General features: G+C 39.6%; 1 pseudogene; it reads left to right on the forward strand.

Moving 5' to 3' along the window:
* The first annotated feature begins 2173 nt into the window (after positions 1-2173).
* On the forward strand, positions 2174-4393 carry LOC104875249 (annotated as a pseudogene).
* Positions 4394-16035: the final 11642 nt, after the last annotated feature.

Here is a 16035-nt window from a genome sequence, read left to right on the forward strand (position 1 = left end):
TCTAACTTTCTTTTCTTTTGATATCCCTGTCTGATTGTGGTGTGAGGATATTACTGGCTTTATAGAATGAATTAAGCAGTGTTTTCACCTCTGCTATTTTTTGGAAAAAAAATAGAAATCAAATTTTTTAAAACAAGATGAAGTTTATACACATCTTCTTTACTCCTTCTACTGAGTACTACTAAAATCCTTGGATATTTTCTATAAAACAAACGCAAGAAGACACTGAGGCAAACCAGCAAAGGACCTCATTATCAAAGGAATGATATGGTGGTAAGTTCCCTGGGCTTTCCTTTTGCTTCATAATCCCATATTTGAAGCTTAAAAGGTTGGAGACATGAAAATGCCAATAAATATAGACAAAATAGAAAATAGCTTCAACAAAAGCCTGATCTCTCGAGCTACAAGAGCAGGAAATGTGCAATGTATCGAGCCAAAAACCTTTTAACAATAATTGCTCTATTCCAGCCACAAACCATAGAAACAAAACAAAACAAAAAAAACCCCAACCCTACAACTGCTTCCCTATCTACTCCAGCTAAGGAGTGAAGAGCTCACTCTTGTGACACTGTCACTGGCTCTACAGTTCCCGTTCTAGCTGGTGTCACAGACATGAAAGTTTGCAACCCAGACTTTCATCCCTGCTGTGTGGTTATGAAGTCTCCTCGCTATAGTGTCAGTGGGAACCGTGCAGAGACTGCCTGCGGTAGTGAAAAGTCAGAGGAGGTCTCATGAGAACGGAACACCAGCCCCAATCCAGCAGTAACAGGAGCAGCCCCCAAGGGAGTGCATGGAGACTCAGTGGGAATCCCCATCCAGCAGTAACAAAATGTTCTTCTTTTACCTGCTAGATCAGTGTCAGAAGAAACCAGGTAAAGTGGAAATGTTAAATAATATCCAGAGTTTCATAATATTCAAACATCTTGGCTTCAGTAGGAAATACCATCAAACCTGAGGCTAGGAAGATCTCAACTAAAACTTAAAAGGCCATCCATAGATCCCAACACTGAGAAGATAGAAATATTAGAATTACCTAACAGGGATTATAGAGTAGCATCATAAGAATACCTCAACAAGCAATTACAGAAATTCTTAAAGAAAAGAGAAAGTAGAAAATATCAGCAAAAGACATATAGGATATAGAAATGAGCCAACCAGTGAATATTTTAAAATTTAAAGTACAATAGTTAAAATACAAAGTCCAACAGGTGAATTCAACAGAACGGAAGGGGGGGGGAACAATCGTTGAACTCATACAAAGTATTGTAGAGAATGTAGATGGACACACTCCCCATCCTGATAGGAGCATTAATCGATACAGTCATGTTTGAAATCATGTTTTTTCTTGTTAAACACTTGCATACCCTTCAATCCTAGTAATCCTATTCCAGGGTATAAATCTAAAAGATCATCTTTTACTTGAACAACATGGATGAGAGCACTGAGGACAGCAAGATTCGGATCCTGGACAGCATATCGCAAGGAGAATCAATAATAAATCATGGAACATCCATTCAATGAGTTGTTATATCAGAGTGAAAACAAATTATTGCTACATGATAGAAACAGAAGATTCTTAGTAACAGTGTTGGGTAAACAAAGCAAGTACCCAGCAGACGCATAAAGTATAAAAACCTTTTTTTAAAAAAATAAGTTTTAAAGTAAATCAACTGCTGTGCTTTGAATATTCTTGCTTCTCTTTATCTCTTGTTTATTATTTTATTTGTTTATTTTTAAATCAGAGAATCAACAAAATCAGCAACACTGAGGAGAAAGCTGGGTGATAGGTTAGAGAAAACGCCTTGGTAGATGCAGATTTTCATTAGTATTCTAGTTCTTGGATTGAGTGGTGAGTTCATTGGTATTCATCATATTAAAATACATTCGTAAAATCTGGCCCAGGATGTAGAGCGGCTGTGCGTGATGACTCATCTGACTCGAGCTCAGTGGGGTAGAGTACTGAGAGGTAGATAGTTGGGGTGGTGGGAGAAGGAGGCAGTGAATCGCTTATAAATGGCGCCCAAGCAGGACTTGAAGCCCAGGTTCCAGGAGGGTGAGCACTGTGCTTTCACGAGCCTCTTCTTTATGAAGCAAAGTGTGTAAAAGTTGCCATAAAGGACAAATAAGTAAAATACTTCATACAGTACAGTGGTTGAAATAAAAATTGGAACGAATGGGCTCCAGAAGCCAGAGTACTCAAATATGTGGACACCAATCTACAGAAACAGCGAGAACTTCAAAAAGCTAATGAGGAGTGCAGAGGGAAAGATGCGAGGGGCTGCTCCAGGCAAGAAGACATCTATCTGATCTGCAGCAGAAAAATGTTGACGTGAAAACACTAAAGAATAAACCGAAAAACCCCTGGTAACGGAGATGGTGGCGGTACCCGTGAGACAACTCCGCCTCCTCGGAAGAAGGAGGCCCGGGGGAGATCCTGCTGTTGAAAATGAAGAAACTTATAAACAGAGTTGAAGTCAAAGATCTTGAAGAGCTTAATCTGTGGCTTGTGGATGACTAGGAGTTAATTACCAGACAAAAACAGCTCTTTTACGTTCCTACCAAGCAGAATGTGGATTCCACTCTGGAGGATTATCAAATTCTAAGAAATCTCGAGGAAACACAGATAATTAGGAGTTTGCTGTTAATGGAATTGTAGCAGGGTTAAAAGAATACTCCAGTGTAATGCTGGGCACTCAGCTCCTCTACAATTTGAGAGACCACGGTACACTGAGATCCTTGCCGGTCACCCTGATGCACCCATGAACCAGGTGTAGGGAGCCTCACGTCTACTGAGATTATTTGTACGCCTTGGAGCAATGTTGGCCTATTCACCTCTAGATGAGAAGAGTTGTGCTTTGTTACTGAATTATCTTCATGGTTTCCTCAAGCATCCGGCAAAGAATTCAGCAATTTTGTTTAGCGCCAGTGATTCTGAAGTGACCCCTCCTGAGTCCCATGGGGAAGCACTGAGGCTGTCTCGCCAGCGTCTGATCTCTGTCCACACGTTTCCGTTCCTAGTCCTTCTCACGTTCAAATGGTGTACTTTGAAGATGTCAGTGGTTAGCAGAGTTGGGGTTTGTTTTGATTTTAAACAGAAAATAAAAAGGGTTACGGCTCCTTTTCTCTTTTTTTCTTTTCATTGCAAAGTTGCTGCCAGTGTATTCAGTGATGGACAATGAAGAGACGTGGTGTAGAGTGTTTTATTGCTTAGTTGACAAAGCTGCTTTTGAATGCTGGTGGTTCTCTTCCTCTGACCCTACGCACTTTTATAATATGCGTTAATGCTATATGACAAAATGCTCTGACTTCTAGTGCCAAAGGTCCAACTCAGTGTGTATAACTTACTCTTCTATTTGAACTCTTTTTTTTTTTTTTTTTTTTTACAGTGCTTAAAGAGTCCATCCTTTGCAAGCCATCCATGTTGTTGCTTAGGAATTTTTGTCTTTGCTCAAATTGTTGAATGGTGAATTGTTTCATGGTTTTATATTTTTATCTAATGCACATGTCTAATTGTGTCTAATGAGAGATGCATGCATTATGTAGCTACAGTGTTCTGGAAAGTTCAATCTTTTAGGAACTGCTTTTCAAATCTTCAATAAATTTTTTTTCTTTAAATTTCAAAAATAAATAGATAAAACGCATTCTTAACTAAACAACATAAAAGGCCTATGAGTAAATTAAAGATGCTAATTTGACATGAATCAGGCCAATGATTCACCTATATTACACTCTTGAGGTCCATTTAGGAAAGAAATTCTGATAAACACTTTCTTTTGGCTAAGCCAGCCCGTATCTGAGTTATAGCCAGATTTCCAAGACTTTTTAGCTTTTCTGACAAATTTGTTTTTAAAAGAGGAGAATTTTAAACAAGTTGCTTTAAAAAAAAAGTCATACTTTCAAAAGTTCCCTACACTTCCCCATTTGAACACACCGAGACAGCAGCAAACTTCCTCAGATGAGGATTCCTTCAAAGATGTCTGCTGGTCTCTCCCTGGGTGCATCGCCAGTCTGGGTGTGAGTTACAGCTCCTCTCAGCTTCGCCTTTCCAAACATCTCCATCTGTGTACATGGCCATGAATGTTTTTGCGACTGATACAGTCACTGCCTGTCATATATTTTATACATCTTGTTGAGCATCTCTTCACCAGTTATTTTGCCAAAAGTCCCCTTTTAGCATCCTCACAGACAACATCACTATAAATATGGTGACCTCAGAGGAATAAAGCAAACATATTATTCATGTGCATGCCTTCAACCATCTGTAATGGAAAGTACCAGGTTAACCCCAGCCTCCTAGCCAGCTGCTTAAATGTATCTGTTGAACACGTTAAAATATGGATCATATAAAAGTGTCACTTAATAATTATGTCCTTTCAGGTTGGCAGCCACATGAGACCCAAAAAAACAGATTCAAGATTTCATCCAATGGTTGCCTTTTAACAAGAGGAAATGGGAGAGAACAGCAGTAACTATCTGCTCACTGCAGTAACTGAAGATTCAATACACTTTAAAAAATGTTCCTTAGCAGTGATTTTATTGTATGGTCCTAACCGAGGCACATCTGTTTCCAGTTACAAGTACTTTATTTCAAATTAATACTATTAATTTTTAAATCATTGGTTTCACGTTTCACGAAAATAGTGTTGTGGGCTTTCTCCACCAAAATTTAAAGCAACATTTTAATTAAGGAGCTAAAGTTACTGGTTCCACAGGTGATTGTACTCTCAGAAGAACAGTGGGTGCTCCTCTGTCCTAGTATGTGACTTTGAATGTGCCAGCTGGATTAAAAGGAAGGCTTCTAACTTCCTGTTTTCAGCCATAATTTTGTTATCCATTTGGAAACAGAGTGTTGAAATTATTTGCCATTTAGAAGACAAAGAACTATACTAATTTTTGAAAAAAAAAATCAAGGAGCAAGGGGACCTTATGGTATTGATAAAAATCAGTGCAATAAGAAGCAAATGTAAGTACAGTTGCAAGACTGTCGGTTGAATAACATCATAATTAAGGGAAAAAAGTGGAGCTAACTGATAGGAGTCAATGGCTTTTGGACTAATTACATGCTGAAAAACTCACTTGTGTCTATGGCGAAGAAGTACATGAATGCACACAAACAAGTAAAAATCAGACTCTACCTGTGGCTGCCCCCAGTGCTATTGGGAGAGCAGACACTGCAGATTTCTCTTCCCTGGCAGCCACAGCAGCCTGTGGCAGCCAAGGATCATTTGTCCTCATAACTCTCAATACCGGCAGCCTTAAGAACTCCAGGTTTCTTGAGAATTCAAAAAAATTTTCCAATCATTCACTCCTCATGAATTGTCCAATGTACATAACTTGGAGATCTTCCGAGTATACTTGTACATGCATATTTTAAAATATATTATTAATAATAATTCAAATCTGCATTTCTCCAAATTGTCAGGTAAGATTAGTTTTCCCAGGCCTTATACATATCCATTCTGGTACTTTCAGTCACCCTTGGCTAAACCAGAGATGTGCAATATTAAAAAATCAGACTCACAGAACTGCATATTCTTTCAAAAAAAGATTTTAAAAACACAGAGAAAAATGATGCCAGGTTTCTTTGGTAATAGGCTCCTTGGCTTTTAGAGAAATAAATTTAATCAGGGAGGGAGAGAGGGAGGGAGGGAGGGAGAGAGAGAGGGAGAACATGAATACAAATTCAGGACAATAGATAAAAAAAATAAAACTAAATGCTTCATCCAGATGTCCTGATGAACACCAGAATTACCACATAAACACCACTTCAAAAATATTCTATCAGAGTGAAAAGAGCTCAGTGTGCCCTGACATTTTGTTTAGCCTGGGATTTTGTTGTCAGGTAAAGACAAGTGCTTTCCTGTCTTGGAAGTAATTTCCTCCCTCTCTATTCAGATGCCTTGAAACTCTTACCAGGCCTATGACTGCCCTGCCTTACCCTGGGCTTTTTGTCAGTGCTGAATGCTCATGCAGGACATTGAGAAAACAGAATATAAGAAGTTGGTCACTGTCTATAAGTTGAAGTTGGAAAATATGTTTTTTCTGACTCCAGATATACATTGAAGAAGAGCTTCCTCTTTACCCAAAGGGCCAGGTCACTTTGAGAAGTGTTGGGTGCAGAATGCTGACTTGATACAGTTGTAAAGAGGAAAGCAGCAGGCCGGCAGGGTTTGAAAGAAGTACGTAGGCGTTGTCCCTGTGGGAACACATTAACCCTGGAGTTATAAATGTGGGCTACCTCAGGCTACTGTGAATGGGAGGACAGAATTCTAGAGAGATTAGATACATGAGACACAAAAGAAAATAAGTAAGTGTTTAGAAAAGGGTGAACACTCAAATTTTCTCTAACCTCAGCTGGTGCAGAAAATTTCCCAGTGATAATTGGGGCAGGAAGATAACAGGGAAAGTAGGTGAATGTGCTGAAGAACTCAAAAGTCCTCAATCCAGTTTGGGCTCTGGAATTTACCAGCTTTATGGCTCTGGCCAAATTATGCACTGTACGTCTCGGAAGTTGTGTAATAATAGCCAGCTTGTAGGGTTTGTGTTGAGAATTTAATGAGCGAATGCATGACAAGCTCTTAGTACAGAGCCCACTTCCTGGAAATGTCGAAAACACGCTAAGTATTATGAAGTTATTGTTCAGTAAAAATCTCATAAATGAATCTCAAGCATGTCATCAACATGGCACATTAACACGAGAAAAGCAAAGAAATGTAGATTAATGTTTCATCTAAGAGTCTAAGAAAAACATTTTTTTGTTTGTTTGAGCTAGAAGCCAGCAAGGCTGAAATGGAAGCTTAAATAGTGCAGAACACAAAGGGATTTTTAAATAAATGACATGATAAAAAGATATACTCCAGACTTTATGATGCAGCAAGTGCCCTTGTCATTAACTGCGCCTGGTGACAGGATCCTCACCTTCTCATCCAATTCAGTTCAGTCGGCATTTGCTTGCTCTGCCTGCCTTTATGCCAAAACTGGAAGAGTACACCGCAAGAGACAGCTGGATGAAGGTATACATCAAAGAATAGTCGAGGGCAGATAGAGCAGTTTGTAGGATCAAATTAAAATTGGGCATCTTAAGCTTTTCCTCCCCAGCCTATGCAGTGGGGATAATAGCGCTCCCTTCCGAACAATCACTGTCATGATGCAGCGAGAGGAGAAGTGGGTGCACGGCAGCGACGATGGCGATCACCGTAAACTCCGATGGACACTCGCTCCTTGTTCCCATTCTCTCGCTGCCCCTTCTCCATTCCTTCTGTTGGGTGTCATCTTCTGACCTCTCCCCATCCTCCCTCACTGGAGAGATTCATAGAAGACCATCGTTTTAAACGGTCAATAGGCATCTCAACACACAGCAAGTGGGGAACCAACCAGAAATTTAATCATCAATATTATTAAGTAGTCCATACATAGTACTTTTAGACAATATTTTCAAAAACAAAATGAAGGCATGAAAATACAGCATGAACAAAATACTAATATCTTAAGTAAAGACAGATCAGTCTTACTTGATTTTTTCCCCGCTTTGCCTCTGGGCCCAGTGTGGTACTGGGCTTTGTCCACCCCCTCCGGAACTGCAGTCAGGCAGTCGACTGTATGCTAGCTATCTTCATTAGTCAGAAATAACAGACTCTCCACCATTATCACCCTTTCCTCTGTGTGTGTGTGCACATGCGCGCGCGCACACACACACACACACACACACGCCCCACAACTTATAGTCTTCTTGTCTTTCTTATCTTAAACAATGGTGTCACCATTTGCAATCAGTCAAAAACTAATGCCAGAAATCTTCTGAATTCAGTGTTTCCTTCACTTCCCACAGGAATCTCTCAGCAGGTACTAGCAATACTAATTTGGAAGTTGATCTTGAATCAACCTCCCAATCTCGTTTCTCCAAATCCAGTGCCCACTGCAGTCATTTCCTCTCTGAGTTGCTGCACCAGCATGCTAAGAAGTGCCCCTGGTTCCTCTCCTTCCTCCTTGCACAGAGCCAGAGGCTGCCCTCCCAGGACACTTGGACGGTGTTCCCATGCATCCCACACAAGTGGCCCCCGCTTACTTGGAAATGCCGCCCACAACCTGGCCCTCCGGCCCTCACACCCGCCTTCTCCGCTACTTTCCTCCTGTGCATAGTAGTCTGGAAATCCTAGTCTTTCCTTGGTGCCTTGAACAAAAAGGAGCAGAGAGCACACCATACCCCATGACCTCTGAATTTGTGGCTGCTTCTGTGCGGAATGCTCATCCCCGTGCACCCCGGCACTATAGAGCAGTTTGTAGGATCAAATTAAAATTGGGCATCTTAAGCTTTTCCTCCCCAGCCTATGCAGTGGGGATAATAGCGCTCCCTTCCGAACAATCACTGTCATGATGCAGCGAGAGGAGAAGTGGGTGCACGGCAGCGACGATGGCGATCACCGTAAACTCCGATGGACACTCGCTCCTTGTTCCCATTCTCTCGCTGCCCCTTCTCCATTCCTTCTGTTGGGTGTCATCTTCTGACCTCTCCCCATCCTCCCTCACTGGAGAGATTCATAGAAGACCATCGTTTTAAACGGTCAATAGGCATCTCAACACACAGCAAGTGGGGAACCAACCAGAAATTTAATCATCAATATTATTAAGTAGTCCATACATAGTACTTTTAGACAATATTTTCAAAAACAAAATGAAGGCATGAAAATACAGCATGAACAAAATACTAATATCTTAAGTAAAGACAGATCAGTCTTACTTGATTTTTTCCCCGCTTTGCCTCTGGGCCCAGTGTGGTACTGGGCTTTGTCCACCCCCTCCGGAACTGCAGTCAGGCAGTCGACTGTATGCTAGCTATCTTCATTAGTCAGAAATAACAGACTCTCCACCATTATCACCCTTTCCTCTGTGTGTGTGTGCACATGCGCGCGCGCACACACACACACACACACACACGCCCCACAACTTATAGTCTTCTTGTCTTTCTTATCTTAAACAATGGTGTCACCATTTGCAATCAGTCAAAAACTAATGCCAGAAATCTTCTGAATTCAGTGTTTCCTTCACTTCCCACAGGAATCTCTCAGCAGGTACTAGCAATACTAATTTGGAAGTTGATCTTGAATCAACCTCCCAATCTCGTTTCTCCAAATCCAGTGCCCACTGCAGTCATTTCCTCTCTGAGTTGCTGCACCAGCATGCTAAGAAGTGCCCCTGGTTCCTCTCCTTCCTCCTTGCACAGAGCCAGAGGCTGCCCTCCCAGGACACTTGGACGGTGTTCCCATGCATCCCACACAAGTGGCCCCCGCTTACTTGGAAATGCCGCCCACAACCTGGCCCTCCGGCCCTCACACCCGCCTTCTCCGCTACTTTCCTCCTGTGCATAGTAGTCTGGAAATCCTAGTCTTTCCTTGGTGCCTTGAACAAAAAGGAGCAGAGAGCACACCATACCCCATGACCTCTGAATTTGTGGCTGCTTCTGTGCGGAATGCTCATCCCCGTGCACCCCGGCACTTGCTCACCGGGCGTCCCAGTCTGTGCTTCAATGTCACCCCCTAGGCTAGGCCTCCCCTCAGCTTTCTTTATAAAGCAGCGACCTCCATTCTCCTCCTACCTCTTCATGCTGTCATTCCCTCATAGCCCTGCTCATTACTTGATCTATTCTATGTTCACGTCTATATTAGCTAATATTCTGTCTCCTCTGCTAGTTGTCTAAGGGCAGAGACATTCTTGACTTCATGCTTGCAGCTCCTCCAGGCACAGAATAGGGACTGTCACACATGTGAATACTAACAGAGGATCTAAAATACAGTGTTTGTTAAAGCTATTTGTAACAATACAAAATTAGAAACTGTTTAAAAGTTTGGTTACATCTCAAGGTCTAAGTGAAATAAATGTTCAAGGTGCAAATTAATATATATAGCTGCACACATAAAAAGATTAAAAGATAGATTAAAATTTTGTTTAAGCTATGATCGTCTCTGAATAAGGCAACTGAAGATCATCATTTTCTCTTCTTTGTATTTTCTAGTGTTGTCCATTTATTATTACTTTTATTAGATTCTCTTTATTAAGTAATTTGTCATTTTGAGGCTTTAGAATAGAAAAGCACATGCAGCAATGAATAATATTAATAAAACTTTGAAAGCATAAAGTTGTTTGTAGGAGACTGAGGAGGACTAGAAGGGTACTTGTAAAGCAAATCTGTAATTTATAGTCACCTGAGGTATGTGTTTTCAACCCATCAAAACAGGAGAATGAATTAGGCTAGTGATTGAAGAGGATGGCAGTAAAAGAAGCCAGCACAGAGTTTGCTCATTGTTTTATTTTCATACTTACTACTGGAGCCAAAGGGACATGGGTCAATGCGTTAGTATCAGGAGCTGTATTCTTTTTTCAAGAGCTCCCTATGAAGAATTGTAAAATAATACACACATAATAACATTTGAATTTCAAACATAACAAATAACTTTTAGTACACGCATACCCTCAAATATTGCACGGGATTACTTAAATAAAAATTAGTCGTTGCTTACCTGAAATTCAAGTTAAATGGCCGTTGCATATTTCTACTAGCTACATCTGGCAACCAAGCCAGTTTTGAAGGAAAAAGCCCACACCTTTAGAAGACTAGGAGGAGAATCTAACTCCCGAAGCTGGGTTTTCCCACCTGCCAAATCCTTGCTTATACGGGTGCCAGAGAGAAGCACCCCAGAGGTTTAAACCCTAAAAATGTTTTGCTCACCTCTATGTTGGACGTGTGCTTTAGACAACATGGAGAATACGCAGCACAGAGGTCTCTCACCGAAGGGCTCCATCCTGAGCAGGAGCTGAGGATCTGGAGTTTCATTTTGAACTCAATTTGATCTGCCCCTTGCTACCCATGTGTCCATGTGAGCTTGTATAAATTGTGTAACTGCTCTGGGCCTCAGTTTCCTCACATGTCAAATGGTAAAGAAAAAATAGAACATAGCTCGTGTGTGTAGAACAGAAACATAACTTACAGAGAACTGAGAAACAGAACTAAATGCTCACAATTATTTTTAATAATATTTGTTGTAAATGTTAAGTTCTGAAACAGGAAACTGAGTGAGGGAGATGTTATATACAAGTCAATAGACACTTGTCAATTAAAGTATTAAAATAATATGACTATCAATTCTGAAATGGGCAAATTAGACCAAAGAACAAAGATGCAATGAGTAGAAAATAAAAAGTAAGAAAGCCCAAATAACATTGTCAAAGCAATTGTAAATGAACTATAAAACCTGACATGTCATGTTTAAAAGTTTTAACTTTAAGACAAAAGAATACACAAATATTGGAAATACAATATAAAAATGATAGGAAAATACATATCAGAGCACAAGACTCTAAGACGTATTATACACAGAATGAAGATAACATAAAAAGATGGTAGAAAAACATATCAGAACACATGAGAGCCAGGAATAAGTTGAACTCTACACAAGAATACAATAATCTATATCCAAAATGTAGGGTGTATATCCAGAATGTAGGGAGTCTACAGGAAAAAAACAATCTAATTTTCAATAACCAAGCTACACAGAAAAAATAGAACATTTGAGAGAGACTATCTACAGATTATAAGAGACTTGAGAGATGTATGAACCTATTGCAATGTTAGAATATTACTTGGATCCAAGGGACTTAAAAAGATAAGACAATCTGAGATATATGAACAATGACAAACTGAACATTTCTTAATGTTAAATTAAGAGAATTAAAGCATGGTAATGATATTATGACTCTAACTTTTATGAAAGTGGCCTTGTCTCTTAAGAATAAATATTGAACATTAACGATGAAATGATACAATGCCTGAGGTTCACGTCAAAATAATCTGGGTTGAAAAAGTACAGATAAGTAGACGCAGTTATATAAATGAAAAAGTATTGGCACAACTTACAAGATGTGGAAGCTGATTGATGGATAGATGAGATATAAAGACAGATGTGTATCATATATGGCATACATTTGGCAGCAAAAGAAAGATATATCAGGCAAATACCAAGCCAAAGAGGATGGACAGCAGCATCTATATCAATATTAAATAAGACAGATTTTTTAAGGCACACTCTTTACTGAAGATAGAGGTTCGTGGGAAAGATGAACTTACTAGGATATATACCAGACTGCAACTATATTCAACTAATACTATTGTTTCACAATATATTTGAAAATTGGCAAAAGAGGGGAAATTGACAAATCCATCATCAAATGATAAAAGTGGGTTATTTCCACATAAGTCTATGGCAGATAAAAGAAATTAAAAATCAATGAACCTTAGAAAACAATCACTAGTTCAATAAACATATGTTTAGCTTATGTAGCTTGGTTATTGAAAATTAGATGATTGTTTTTTTCCTGTAGATGCCCTACATTCTGGATATACTCCCTAAAGAAGTGAATAATGCATTTTTTCAGGCATATATGTAATATTCACAAGCATTAGCTATATACCAAAGTATTAAAGAAGTCTCATTTTACATGCCTGTATTCCCAGCACTCTGGGAGGCTGACGCAGGAGGATCACAAGTTTCAGCCCAGTCTGGCAACTTAGTGGCTTAGCAAGACTCTGTCTCAAACTAAAAAATAAAAAAGGGCTGGGTGTATAGTTCCATGTGAATGCTCCAAGTTCAATCTCCACTACTGCAAAAGAAATAATTAAGCCTCATTGTATTATAATTGTTACAGTGGAATTCACTGTGCTATTTCCCTGCATGCATGTATCAGGCACTGATGGTGTCCACCACCCTTCTTTCTTCCCCCAGACACCTTTCCAGTACCTTCTGGGGCCTAACTTGGCATAAAAATAAACTAAGTTCTCTGGTCATAATACTGTAATTTATAAATTAATAATAATAATTTCAAAATCCATATATTTGGAAAATTTTAAGCCCATTTTTAAATCACTTAAAGGTCCAAGATAAAAAGACTTGGGAGATACAGTTGAAACATTATGTGGAGGTTTATAAGCTCCTGGTACAGAAGAAAGACTGAAAATCTATGAGCAGGGCATTCATCTTAAAATAATATAGAATCACCCCCAAGAACTTGGAAGGGACAACTATGGATAAATGCAGACATTATGAAATAACAAAAAACAAGAATACAATAAAAAGGAAAAATCAAAAAGACTAATAACATTTCTTAATCTCCAGCCAAGCAGAACAATAAAAAGAAAAAAAAAGTACAGTAAACAATTCTAGACATAAAAGATGGATATGGTGTAGATCTAGCAAAGATTAAAAGGATAAGGATATTAGTAACAGCTAAATTAAAAATAACTAATATAGATGAATGTATAAGAAATATGTCTTGGTCAGACTAACTGGAAGAAAACTTCCATCTCCTCTGAATGGAGGGGACACAGGGCCCCACGTGAGTGAACCTCGCGCTAAGGGAAAAAGCAAGTTGCTGCACAGTAGGAGCAGCGGGATGTCATTCACATACAAAGTCTGCAACCAAAGTCTGCAAGTAAACAAGGCTGTTTTGAGTTGTTGCATGTATAATAAGGTACAAAGAAAGGAAAAAGAGTGATAAACCTCAAATTTGAGAGAAATACTTCCAGAAAGACAGAAAGGGATGTATTCATGGAGAAGAAGGAGGGACCCCTTGTGATATTAATAATGTTCTAGCTCTCAGTTTGACTTACAGGAACAGAATTTTCTGTTTAATGATCATGCTTTACAATTGCAATATTTATTATGTTCCATGTTGTTTACTTTTAGGTCCAATTTGTACTATAATATACAAATCTTGAATGTACATTTGGTGATTTTCGCATCTACTTGTAGCCATATCAAGTCCTTTCTATATCAAATATTTCACAATACAAATAAAAACTCATTCTGGGGTTTGCCTGTAATTTGAACCCTTTTTGAAATCAAGTTCATTAACAGTAAGTTCATTTCCACTTCGTTCTTTTCTCTAAGGATGTGACTGCTCCAAAAAGACATCTAGTATTTTGGCTAAAATTTCATGTCACTTAAGAATTTGCTCGAGAAGCTCAAGAGTGACTTTGCAGAATGGAAAGCTTTGTCACCCTAAAATTAAAAAAGTTGTTTACAAAGCACATGTCTTGAAAAATGGTCTTGCTCCAGGGTTGGTACACCGTGGCCCCGTGAGGAAGAGCCCTGAAACAAGGGATCTGGTGGCTTTGCAAGGGCTGTTTCATTTTACTTTCCTCCCACAGGCTCATCGCTCTCTGTGGATGGCTAGGCTGGCTTTCTAAATATCACTCTGCTCTCCGTTCAACATATCACCTGTAAAAAAAATTACCCAGCCATTTAAAATATACCAGATTCAAGCACAAACTTAATATTTTAATCTGTGTTGACTGAGGAAAGGTTAACCAAACTTTACCACATCCCTTCCACGTTAGTTTCCTATTAGCACAACAAAGCACTTGAGATAATCAACTCATACGGGGGGAAAAAGAGTTTATATCCGCTCAAAGTTTTGGAGGCTCCAATCCGTGATTGGTTGGCTGTTTTACATCTGCGGCAAGGCAGCACCTCATGGTGGGAGCACAGATTAGAGCAAAAACATTCACCTCACAGCCAAGGAAGATGATGAAAACGAAGAGAAGGGACTGGGTCCCACCATGGCCTTCAAGGGTGATCTAAAGGCCCCCTCCAAGACCCCACCTGTCAGAAGTGCCACCACCTACCCACAGTGCCGCCCTAGGAACCAGGTTCTCAACATACAGGCCTTCAGGAAACAGTCAACATCCAAAGTAGGGCATCTCACATGCACACTAAACATGGACCGTATAGTGATGAGGATTCTATCAGTTTGCTGAAAAAACAGCTCATAACTCAAGCAATCTGACAGCCAATAAGACTTGAAGCAAGCCATGATGTGATCATTAGGAAGGATTTTGACAGTTACTGGAGGCCATGCAATAGACAGAATCAGTAAGAAGGAAAAGTTGCTCATTTTCCCAGTGAAATGGTTGTCACCATATGTCAATTGATTCTACTTCTGTTTAAGCCCATCCAACCTTGGAAAATTTTTATCCTAGAGAAAAAGACATTTTTTGCCCAAATGCAGAAGGATGAAGCATAGTGCCTTTATCTTGTCACATTAAAATAAATGCAGACCTCCTGTGGACTTTAGGATTGTGTACTGTTGACAACTTTGATTTAGAAAAAAAATTTATATGCAGCCTTTCCTAATAGAATTGATCAATTCCATGTGTTTAAACTGGAATTTGTAACTACCCTAAGTTCAAGCTATGTCTCCGTATGTAACACAACACACAGCAAATCATGTTAACATAATGTGTACTTAATAAATATAGTCCCTTAGAAGATGGCATCTGGAATCGTGTCTGGCCCCAGCCTGACTTAAGGAAAAGAGCACAAGGCAAAGGAGTTAGGGGAAGGAAAGGAAGTTGGCTGCCACTATCAAAAACAGAGACTATGACAGCATTTTTACTTTTCTTACAATTAATTCACTCAAAGCAATAGAAGATGAATATTGTTCCAGTTGCTCTGATTGTTATTACTCTTGTTTTTGTTTTAACTGGTGAATAAGTAGACAGTCAGGGAGCTTGTTAATTATTTAAGACCACATCAACCTAAGCTGACAGGATTTACCACTCGTTTCTGACTCAAAACCTCACACCATTGTCTTGTTTTGTTTTCCCCACTAAGATGCTGCCCATTTTTCTCTATTATATCCAAGAATCTGCATTAGACAATTAAAATAAAATCCTGCTGTTCTCTGGCTCCACTCAGAGGGATTAGAGTGGGAGATGGTATTTTTTATTGCTCAGTTTTAGGGTTTCTGCATGATGATAACATTCTCCATATCCAACCATGAATGAGGACTTCATGCAGCTCCAGCCAGCCAGGGCTCAGAGCTCGATGGTGAGGCCTATTCTGTCTGGGATGCACATATCCTGGGGAGAACATGCATCGGGTTGGATGGGACTTCCTGGTAGATGGACTTCACTAGGATAATGAGAACAACTATTAAGATAGAAGAGTTACTTTATCTGCCTCGTCCAGAGTTGAAGATGACTGT

The sequence above is a fragment of the Fukomys damarensis genome, unplaced genomic scaffold (genome assembly GCF_012274545.1).
Source record: "Fukomys damarensis isolate Sample0158 unplaced genomic scaffold, DMR_v1.0_HiC HiC_scaffold_11, whole genome shotgun sequence".
NCBI lineage: Eukaryota > Metazoa > Chordata > Mammalia > Rodentia > Bathyergidae > Fukomys > Fukomys damarensis.